The sequence below is a fragment of the Heliangelus exortis genome, chromosome 14 (genome assembly GCF_036169615.1).
Source record: "Heliangelus exortis chromosome 14, bHelExo1.hap1, whole genome shotgun sequence".
Taxonomy (NCBI): domain Eukaryota; kingdom Metazoa; phylum Chordata; class Aves; order Apodiformes; family Trochilidae; genus Heliangelus; species Heliangelus exortis.
The window spans coordinates 4,215,788-4,228,169 of NC_092435.1; positions in this window are offsets into that span (position 1 = coordinate 4,215,788).

Sequence of the window (12,382 nt, forward strand, 5' to 3'; positions counted from 1 at the left end):
TAGCTACTTTTAAAGTATACTGCATGTAATCTACAAGAAATATGGTTATTAAGTTTGATTGTTGTAGGCAATGTTTTTCCTTTTTATAATTTCCCATAGGACTCAAGACCTAGGGTAAAAGGGTAAGGCAACACAGGTTTCTGTAACCAACAAAATTCAGTGTCTCTCCTGTCTGTACTTCAACAACAACAACAAAAAACAAACAACCCAAACAGTGGCACAGATTGTGCTTCCACCCGAGCTGGAAGCTGACCTACATAAACTGCCATCTTAACGAGGGTATATGGATCATGGCACTAGTTTCAATGGTTAGGTTTACTTTTTCCTAAAGGCCAGAAGCTTTTAAGTGATGAGTCTATGGTGAACAAACTTTGCATCAGAGATTTCCCCAGAAATAGGCTAGTTAAGGAGACCAGGAACACAGATTGAGAGAGTATTGTTCAGCATCCTCACTGGAGAACTGTATTTCAGCTCTTACTACTGACTGCATATGATATGAGGCAAATCACTTGACCCAAACTTTTCATGGGTGGTCCATGTAGTTTTCATTTCCTAAGCACTTGTAAACAGCATGGGGCTGATTTTCAGGAGTGCTAATCATTCATTGTAATCAAAATGAATGATAGGAGCTCTGAGGAACAAATGCTAATGAGTCCAAGCTGCACACCACCAGCAGATCTCAGGTTGGGTACTGTAGCAGTGCTGCATTTAGCCCCCTTTTTTTCACAGGAATCTAACACCTCTCAAGGGTTTATGGATTTACATTTATGTATGAAGAACACAGACTTCACAGGAGCACACTAGGAAAGCAGAATGTAATAAATTCAGTAAGTATTATACTGTAACCAGAGTTAGGAAATTATTTTTTAGGCCTAGTGTCATGGCAAACTTAGAATTTATAATAAGGCAAAGAAAAATTTTCTTGGGCCCCCTGAAAAAAAACCAACACAGAAATCTTGCTTTCATCTAAAATATTAGTTATCAGATTTTGATGTTTCTGTCAGAGACCTGTCCTGTAAGATTTACATGCTTCTTTGCTGATTTCAAGGACTGAAATAATTGTTTTTGTTTAGATGTAGCTTATTTCTTTTTGAACTTTAATAGTTCTGATTTTGAAGATGTTTATAATTTGGCATGTGATAAAAAATGGTGGGATTTTCTTCAGGTCTTCCAACAACCATTGCTTAAAGTAATAGAACTGCTTTTACATTGCTCTGCTTTAGCTACTATAGTAAAACATTTTACCACTGACTGGGTGGTCCCCTGTGGTACTGAGCTGTATGACAGTCTTGAGCATCAGTCCAGCTACTGCTTTTATTTCAGACTGCAACTTCTCAATGTGAGTAGTGTGAAAAACTTACTAGGGGATTTTGGAAGATTGCATAAGTTTTTGTTTTAGTCCTAGGGTGATACATAACTTGGGGTAGCAGGCTTGAGAACACAGTGATGGAGTCTCATGATTGATCATAGCTCTGCATCAAAAGTCTAACAGTTGGCAGAGGATGCACATACCCTGAAAGAGATGCTATTATGTGCCATTAGTTTGAATTAGGAGGGATTTCAAGTGTGCATTCTATTTGTATTTGATAAATTGCTCTTCAGAGTTTGCTGTTACCAGGAGGTGTCTTCCAGAAGTTCAAGATACCCCTCAGGATAAAAAATTCTGTCCTACTATTTTTTTTCTTTTTTCCCCTCTAAATAAATTTTTGTTAATGAAAACTTTCTCCACTGTCACATGCAAAAGATGGAGCCTCTGAAGTGAGGCTAGGAAGTTGGTGTTAACAGGATATAACATGGCATGATGTGTAGCACAGTATGTTCTCATGCTGCAAGTGTGTGGATTCTTGAAGGAATGGCTGAGTAGCTGCTCAGTGGGGAAATGGAAGTTCCTGGAAGAGTGCAAGGGAGATGGCCACTTACACTTGTTTATTCTGTCCATTTCACTTAATATATATTTTATTTAATGAAAAAGCTGGAGTGAAGGGTAGCTGTAGGAGGTCAAAGCAAGGGCAGTTGTCTGAAATCTGGTCTGCCACATTGTACTGTATAGACACAGTAATGACTATAGATCTCCTCTCCTTGGAATATTTGTAGGAATTACTAGACAAATTCTGCTTCTTACAAGGTAAAATAATCAATATTTGCCTCTGGTTTTCAGCTCCATCTGGATATGAGCTTAGCAGAAACTTTGTATCATCCCATCCGATCCCTTTGAGAAGCTGTGACTTCTTGCTGTGTATGTCTGCTTGGTTCCCTTCCTGGAGAAACAGAGCAGATACCTGTTTCTAAAGAGCCTGTAAACAAGTAATTCTCACAGTCTTTGCAGACGGTTGAGAAAGGTGAACAGGATTATGAGAAACTGTGAACTTTAAGCAAAGCCTTGGTCCTGAAAAAGAAAAACCAGAAACTTTTTGGTACTGAGTTTTTCTTTCAGTTACTTTATTTGGTCCACAATATTTTTCTCTCCTGCTAATGTAAGGCAACAAGTTCTACAACGAGGTTATAAAAATAATTAGACCCCAATGAACAACAAAAATCTTTTAGTGTCCTCTAGGGCATAAGTGCCCTTGTATCACCCTGGGGTAGCTCTGTTTGCAGCCAGTCCTTGTGACATCTCCTTACTGCTCTGTCTGTCCTCTCAGCTGCTGGAGTCCAAGGGAGCAAATATGCACGGGCTGCATGTATGGTTCAGTGTGCACAGGGGCAAAGGGGAATGGCCCAAGTGACAACAGCTCCATTGGCTAATTCTGGATTGGCTGTGGCTAATGATGTTTTCTTAGAGCAGTGTGTTAAGGGTGAAAGCTTGATGGGGTTTAGGCCCAGCCATTCACTCACCCCCCAAGCCCCACTGTGGGACAGCAGGGAGAAAATCCACCTAAAGGCTCTTTAATCGAGGCAAGGAGATTTTCACTCCCCAGTCATGGCAGTGGCAAAACAGACAGACTCAGTTTAAAAAGCAAAAGAAATTCATTTGACCTATCTAAACAGGGGAACGAGGAAATCTGCCCCCCATCCCTCCCTTCTTCCTGGGCTGGAATTGCTTCACTCCTGCCTCCCCCTCAGTAGCACAAGGGGGTGAGGAGTGAGGAGTAGGGATTTTGGGTCAGTTTACCACATATTCCTCCTTAGGATCGGGACTCCTCACATTCTTCCTCTGCTCCCAAATGGGGAGCAAGTGGTTCTTTTTCCGATACTTATTGTGTATCTCTTGATTTAGTAAAACAGCTTTAGTACTACCATACTATGGTTATTTTTGATCAGTGTGCTCAAGGGTTGTTATTGCTCAAATAGATTAAGATATTGTACTACAAGGCTCCTAAAAGATTGCATATATTGCTTCCTTCCAATTTGCTATCAAAGCAGTTGTTACCACAAGAAAACCTAATGCTGTATTAATACAATTTAAGTCTTCCAAAAGGGTCTGCATAATGCTGATCTCCTAACTAGGCAGGTAAGTCTTAACCAGTTTTTCCTAGTAGGAGAAAGTCTTCCTCAGAAGAGAAATCTTGTGGTTTTCAGTCAGAGAAAGAACTGTTTAAGAGTAAACAATAAAATTCCACAGATGTGTCCACAGAGACTGCATCACCTCTGGACGTGCTCCTTCCTGTCTATTTGTATGAAAGTGCTGTGGTATTTCTCCCTGTTCCTTGGTACACTGTTGAGTGCAGTGGAATTACACAGATTATGAGGGGCTGAATCCATCTCTTACATGCTGTGCATGAGTGTCATTACCTGTCATTAACATCCCACTGATTCTGCACTGAACTTCTGTGTCTAGATAATTATGTTCATGGGACAGAAGCTGTTGCTAATCATTAATACCCGGTGTTTTTGTGAAATAAATAATGCTGATTCATAGGCAAGAACTGCTTAAAGCTGTGTCTGATGCTTATGGGTTGCTTCTTAACTGCTAGAAAGAAACTGAAGTGTCAAGAGAACTGTGGTTAGTGGTGCTGCCTTTAGTCAGGATTTGTGAGGCTAGCGTACAAGATGATGAAACTTATTTGTCATCTGCCTTGCTGAAAACAGAGCCTTTTGAAAACTAAACAAAGTGGTTGGGAATGCAGACTGAACTGCTGTTCTTTAATCCCTCTTCCATTATCTTAATGTCTTCCATTTCTAACTTTCTCCTAAAATTGAGTACATTACTGCAGCTGAACAGTCCCTATAATTTCTCCAAAACCATCTTTGTACCTGTGGGTGGACCCACTATTGAGATCCATTAATGTGAGATTTTAACAATTCTGTACTTCCCTCTGCCTTCGTCTTTGGACTTGTGGTGCAGAGATGAACTGGTCCCACTACTAAGATTTGTAGGATTTTGGGTTCTGTTTATGTGGTGGACTCAGTTGCTCTGTGTTCAGCATTTGTAGCCTTTTCACTTGTGTGTGTATATTGTGCTCTACTGAGAACAGGACAGGACACAACTCTAAGCATTTGTGCCTGTGTGTGTGTGCACGTATTATCAAGCTGTGGTGATGATTTTCACTGCAGTTGTGAACCACTGAGCTGGTGATAATTGTTCTGCTGCATTTTGCAGTTCTGGGATTTTAACTGAATAGTCAAAGGAAAAAATAAGCATTTGTTCCTAAAGATCATACACATTCCCACTGTGTCTTAATTTATTTTTTTTTAAGTTGCAAAACTAGCACTGTAAACAAGAATAATGCTCCTACTGCTAAGTTTCTAATAAATTTGTTGCTTAATCTAAGAGGTATTTCTGCTTCATCATTGGTGGAAGTGGTGGAATAGATACAAAATATTTTGTTAAAGAATTGTAGGCTGAACCTATCAACATTCTCAGTGGTTTGCAAATGTTTTAGATTAGCTCCATCTCATAATCCTAACCAAAATATGAGACACCTGAAGTCCCTTTAACCAGTATAAATCACAAGGAAGATTATTCTTTCCTGAAAAAGTCCAATAGCTTGACTGTTGAGTATTTTAAAGTCAAATTTCTTATATTGGTACTTAATGCACCCTTCATGCAAGAGAATTTTCATGAGGAAAGGGGTTTAAATCGGTGATGCTGTTTTCACAGTTTCTCAGTCATGGATTTTTGAAAGCTTTTTACAGATAAATATTTTTCTTGTTTAAGCTTTTTGCCCTACTTTTGAGGGTGAATCTTTCACTGTTGTCACAGGTTATTCATCCTCTGTCTTCTGTTATGAGATATTTCATGAAGAAATCTTAGAGTAACACTGGGCAATACCAGTTCTGGAGCTGACCCTGTCAGCTTAACAGGAAATGCACTTCAACTCTTCAACTTTCCAGACTTGTGTCAAGTTTCAGGCACCTACAGGATATCACTGTGTCGCTGTAGGATTAGGATTTATTTCAAAGAAGTAAAAATATGTAGGAGTTCCTCTTGCTGGCAATTAAAAATCAGACCAGTATGTTTTATTCTAGTGAAGTGATTACAAAACTGGAATAAATTTACAGGAAAAAAAAAAAAAGCCTGAAATAAAAGCAGCAGTTCTGCAGAGAATATGCCTGATATAAGCTGTTACCTCTCAATGTGTTTCTCTGCAGTGTTGCTTGGCAGTGTCTGAGTCCTCTGCCTCTGTGGCTTTCTTTCAAAATTTATTCTGCTCTGGTACCCCTCTGTAATTGCACTTGAACATTATCAGGATGCTGTTGAGCACTAACAAGTCTTCAAAGCAGTATATAGGGACTCCCACTTGCCTTTTGTTCATATTAATTAAGTTAGGGAAATTTTACATTGTGCCTTGATTAATTCTGGGAATTTGTAAGAATGCAAATGAAACACTGTCTCTCTGGGTCCAAGTTATCTTTTGGTATGCAAACACACTTTAGTGTGCTGATTTTCATTACCACAATTACCTTCCTCTTTGGGAGAGCAGTTGAACTCCAGTTCCATCCGACTCCACCCTGCACAGAAGATGAGACTTTCCTTACTCATGTTTTTCTTGTTTTCATAACTGTATACAAATTCCATATTGTAGCAGCTATCTGAACAATGTTCCTGTTAGTCTAGCAATATCAGGAATTTATCTTGTTTTCTATAAGTCTCTCATGATCTATAGATCATAAACAGATCATCATAAGACAAATGTACAGTGTTGTCCTGGATTCTTCTTAAAAACAGAGTAAGTTACTGAAACTGAGAAGTTAACTGATGCCTGATTCTACATAGTCTTTGCTTATCGTAATTTTACTTCTTGGGCACCTTTGAGACTAAGGTTTCTACATTCTGCCGTGTGCTAAAATGTTTTAAAATAGTAATATGTATTAAATTAACAAGGCAGAAATGTGGGGAAGTATTCAGTATGCAACAATTTTTTTCAGCTTTAGACCTCTGAGGGACATACCCCTTGGAACAGAGGTCTGCATTTTGCTGGCTGTCCAGACAGTTATTTTTTATGCAGCTTTCTGCAGCTCCAAGGAAGTATCCCCACACCGTGTCACTAATTTCAGAGTATTTTTCAATCCTTGTGGTTGTTTGTACCTCATGTTTTTATTTAAACTTACTGGAATCCCAATCCAAATTTTTATTATGACCTCAGGAAACAATACTTGAAGATGTCATGTATTGGTTTAATTTGTACTTATTCTACCCACAGTTCTGTTGAATCAATACCACTGGTCCATTTTTGGACAGATAACCATCTTGCTTGTATTACATAAATGTGTCTTCTTCCTTTTTTGAAGTCTCATTTCTTCTTTTACCTTCAGCTGTGCTCTGGTGCACTGTTCTGGTGACAGACTCAACTAATTAGGGACACAGATTTTTACACTTGTTTCTATTATATGTGTCTCACATTCAGCATTTATTTAAGACAAAGCCAGTTTAACTTAAACTTCCATGTTTTGCACTGGAGCCAGAAACTGCTTGCTGACAGCAGCACTGGTGCAGCAGAGAAGTGCCTGGCACTGACAGAGATTTCAATTTTTCTGTGAACATCTGCAAGCCTGAAGAGGTGAAAAGCTTTCATACAATGGACTGAGAGGTGAAACTTCTCAGCTGGCTTCTCAGGCTGCATTTCAGTGGATTGGAGCCTTTGAGCAACTCCTGCTGCTGCACAAGTTGCAGTGGTGGTTCAAGTTTGGTCCACTTTCTTCAGCTGTCTAATTGGATAAAAAGTTAAATAAATGCCTGTAATACAAGTGCTAATAGGGATGTGCCCTTAGGTCTTGGCACAGCAAGACAGTAATGTGTACATTTGTTTTGAAAACCTTTGAATTTTCTGCTGAGCATCTGCTGATGTAAAAGATGAGTTTGTTGGGGTTTTTTTTTCAGGTATTTTTGGTTTCTCCACAGTTACCATGTTGCCAGGATATATAGAGATGATCTGCATTCTGCAGGCCTTCCTCCTGAAGGGTTTGGCTCAATTATGCCTAAGTCTTAAATCATTTTCTAGGGGAGTCTTTGAGTAAAATAGTCTATATAGCTATATTTAGTGAGTAAACTGTTTTATGAATGTTACATCTAGAATATATTTCATAAGCAAAATGATGTTGGGAGCTTCTAAGTGATCTAGTTAATATTTTTTTTCTAAACAGACAAGACAGGATGTATAATATGAAAAATACAAACTCGTTTCATTTCTCTGTAGCTGATTTGCCTTTCCATGGTGCTTCTCATCAGGAACATATAGGGAGGAGTGTTCATGATTCTGTTTTAATTCTTAGTTTGTCCTTTAATATACATTGAGTGTTCTATTATGGAGTGCAGAGATAATGTGTTCAGTATTGTGGATTTAATAAAAAAGGATTTTGCAAAGCTTTTGCTTTCTAATTATATTCTATCTTAGCCCACAACGTGTCCATACATCTCTTTTTTTATCCTGAAAGACAGTCTAAACACTAGAAAGTGCCAAGACAAATTAAAGCATCCCATCTAAGCAAACCACCACATGGCAGAGTCCATATGGTCTAAAATTAGGCTTATGTATGTTTACGACAATATATGACTTCTGAATCAAGAAGAGAAAATCAAAACAATTCCCTTGTGTGGAAAGAATCCCATTGCATTTTTAATTACTATTAGCATGGTAACAACTTCCTGTAATATTTTTCAGTTTAGTCTTTTGGAGTCATTCCTGGAAGAGGGTTTGTTCTAAAATAACAGTGCTGCACTATATTTATATTTAAATGCATGCTGATGTACCTTTCAAACCATGTGGGCAGTGACAGTGACAGTGACAGTGACAGTGACAGTGACAGCCTTCACAGAGCTCAGCACAAACTGGGCCTGAGCAGATGGGCATGGGGCAGCAACAAGGGGGGTGAAGTGAGGTGAGGGCAGAGCTCTGGGAACTGCCAGCCTGGTGCAGGAATCATGGTGTCTACCTAGGAGAGGAAGATTGTGCTTGCAACACCCAGAAAGTGCCACCACGGAAGGAGGTGGCTATCCAGGTCAGATTGTTGGGAATTCCACAGACTTTTGATGGCACTGGGGTTAGCACTGACCATGGCTGTATCCAGTGTGAGCTGTGACACAGCTGTGGGATGAAGTGATGGAGCTCAGGGAGGAGGTAAGCAGACTGAGGAGTGTCATGGCTTAGCAGTTTGGGCAGACCACAAGCTGAGGGACAGAATTCCTCTCTATTCCCCCTCCAACAAGGAAAGACAAAAGGGGAATAAAGACTGGAGACTTGAAACTGGAAATTGAAAACAATCGCAGATATATTTACTGGCAGAGGAGAAAGGCAATAACATAAGGGATAAAGTAACAAAAATACAAATATATACATACATCCTGATCTGGAGGCTGGCAGGGATGGATGCCTGAGGGCCCCTCGCAGCAGGGACAACCCAGGAGGGGGGCTCCAGGGCTCTTCCCAGCACCCGATAGATCTGGACTCTGAAGAGCAGGTGGGGAGCTGGGGGTAAAGGAGCGCAGGGGAACAGCAGCGCAGCCAGGAGAGAGAGAAAAAGAGAGGAGGGGCTGGGGTCTGCATGACCTTTGGAGAGGATGGGCAGGAAATGGGATGGAACAGACCCTTCCATTTGTGTTCCACCCCTCTCAGAGTCCAAAAGTCTTCCTTCTTTAGCTCCTCCTGTTCAAATAATGACAAGCAGTATCAGAGAGCAAGAGGGGAGGTATGTGAGTGGTTTCAAAGCCTCATGCTTTGAAACCACTGTGAGGCACCTCTCATTAGCAGAGCACGGAAGTCCTTATCATATCAGAATTCCTTATCATCCCAGGAAGCTTCCCAGCCATCCCAAGATAACTTAGTGGAGCAGGGACAATGGGAACAGGTCCCAGCCTGATGCCACAAATGGGGCAGGCTCATTCCCATAAGAACTTCACTGCCTTCAGTGGCATTGCAGAACAGGGATGAGGCCCTGCAGGAGGAAATGGCAGACAGCATTGGGGATACCCCACGTAGGCCAAAAGTACCACTGAGGGCAACTCACCTTAAACCAATGATCATAACACATTCCAGAAAGCAAAATAGAAGGGTCATTGTTGTAGGTGACTCCCTCCTGAGGGGTGCAGAGGGACCCACCAGACCCACTTCACAGAGCAGTCTCCTGCCTCCCTGGGGCCAGGATAAAGGATGTCCAGACCAGTCAGTCTCACCTCCATCCCTTCCAACTTAATGTGGGGTGGGGGGGAAAAGAGAGGAATTCTGTCATTGGGTTTGTGGACCACCCAAACTGCTAAGCTGTGACACAAACCACATCTTTCTGTTATTCTGTGATTCTGTAAACTGTCTCTTAAATTGACGTGCTGCTCCAAAATGAACTGCATTTTGTGTGACAAACTAGGATTCCAGTTTTGTGTGCTTTAGGGGGCTGACTTTCTGTGGAGTATGTTTTTTGACATGAGTGACTCCTCATACTGCCCTTCAGTCCTGCTGTGCTAAATCATTACTGGTCCCAGACAGGGTTTTGTGCATTTATAGGGGGCAAAAGTGATGACTAAGGAACCTAAGGCAGAGGTTGATTCTCCTCATCTCTTTGGCTTTTTGTGGCAAGGCACAGAAAATGATGTCACTGTGTGTTCTGAGGAATATGCTTCATCTTTGAAGGGTTAGGGCTTAGTTACATCTGAGACATGGACATTTCCAAGAGGATTAATCTGTGCCAAACCTTACCCATTCCTTCTGTAAATTTTCTCTGTGGGGTTAGTGACCCCAGTTGCTGTGCTAGTACTATATTTGCAATAGCAAAGTTGCAATGGCAAAGTTGACGTTAGATAGATGGTTATGAAGGATGTACATTGGTTTGGACTCCAGAAGAATGAAAGTGAACAGTACTGAGAATTTTAATATTCCTCGTTGAATGCCAAGGACTTGTGTCCTTGGACACACATATCTGGGCTCAGATATGATAATGGTACAAAACATAAGACTGAAAATTATAAACATGGCTATCATTTTGACTACTACTTGTGTCAGGAAGGCTGTTATGTTAGATTTAGTTTATTTTCTTTTCTCTAGGAAAGCAATTTTCTGGCTGTAGGACAGATTAATCTACTGAAGAGCAAGACAAGTTTGGTCAGGTCAGATGCCAGTGGACAGATTGGGCATTCTGGGTTTTGCAGAGATCTGGTCAATACACTTAAACAATCTAAACATGTACTTGCCTGTAACTCTTAATAAAATATATAGAAAAATAACTTGTGACTATTTTGGGGTTTTGACCAGTTCAAATGTTGTAATTTCAATGAACAGTATCTTCCTTCCATAAGTGGGCTTTGTGGTACCCTGATGCCTCTTGTCCTGTCTCACATTTTTTGTCTCAACTTTTATGTAGCAAAGTCTTGAAAGGTTTCAGCTTTCCAAAACACATATACCCCTAAAGTCGAATAGCACATATATATACTCTGCTGTCTCAGTGAAAAGTGTTCTTACCCTGAACTGTGGCTCTGTTGTCATGTTACTGGCCAAGGTCAGAGTCATAATTATCATGCCAAAGTCTTCCCTCTGATAGCTTTTAGTTTCAGTAGCAAGTCTGACAATCTGAGCAGATGCACATGCTGGGCAGAAACCAAAGTAGCAGGGCAGTTTTATGCTGGAAAAATGGGATTCAGAGAAGGGTTTAACTAAAGCATCCATTTGGAAATGGGGAAGGAAAGGTATTACAGTTAGTGTTTTGATGGCATTTATAAAGCCTAACTGCAAGTTCTGCTTCTTGTCCTTGAGGTCCTTGTATATCTGCTTAAAACTTGGTTTCTCTGAGAAATGTTTACGTAATGGGCAAGAAAGTGTTACCCTGTAGGACTCTGCTGTTCTCTGTCTATGGCAATAGTCCCAATAGGAGTCTGTTATAAAAACATTGAATATCCTAATTATCAGTTTAGACTGGAGAATTTGTGTCTGGAAATGTAGTGAAAGATAAATAAAGTTTCCAAGTTCTAGGTGACAACTTTTGAGTTTGGGTAAATTACAATTTCTTAACAGTGTCTCAGATGGCTACTTCATCTTTTCCATAAAGTAAGAGATAAGAGTTATGCCTTAGTTCTCTCATTTTTCCTATCCTCTGCTCCATGTATCATTTCAGGGCAAGTGGCAAATAACTCACTAGTGGGTTACTGAGTCTTATTTCAGTGAGTAACTCTTGCCTTGCCAAGTCTTTGGAAAATAATTTAGAGCCCTGTGCTTGGCATACAGCAAACAAGAAAACAATGTCAGCTCTGCTGCCTCAAGTAGGTGGCTCTGTTATGCAAAATGCCATGACAAGGGTACTGAGGGTCACATTGACACAGCTTCCTTCAGGAGTGTTTCAATTTCTAACATGATGAGTCACAGAGTTCTTCTTAAAATATTGCTAAGACATCATATACAAACTGGTGCACATTCACTGAGATGGCAAAGCAGTCACAGGGAGCAGCACAGTGCACTCCAGTGTACAACTTTCCCTCGCTTGCTTGGCTCACACTCATGTAAAACACAAAAGAATCACTTGAAATAAGGTAGAGCTGATATTCAAAAAGTGATTTATCCTACAACCAAATACCTCTCGATGTCCTTTTACAAAGCAATAACATAATGCAAAGCAAGAAGTACTGGGAAGCTACAGACTTTTGATGAAAGTTTATTTTGAGCATGCATTTTAGCTTCTACTTGAAGATGTCTAAAATGAGAGACTGCTTACTCCTTCTTGATGTACTATATTTTTCATTTTCAGTTTGCTTTGTAGCACAGTGATGGAGTCATTAATTGCATATACAACTCCTTATAACTGCAAAAAGCTTTTTAGCATATTTAATCTCCTGCAAATTACTGTGGTGCTGGTGGTATAAAAACTTCCGTGGAACAGTGGAGAACACTTCCAGGACTGCTTATGTTTGGTCTTCTGAGCTGTAGATACAGCACTGAACTAAAAAATACTTGCTCAAAGAATAGCACGTGTGTGTTTTTGCCATATAATATTTACCACTTGTTTATCTTCGACTGAAAGATGTCAT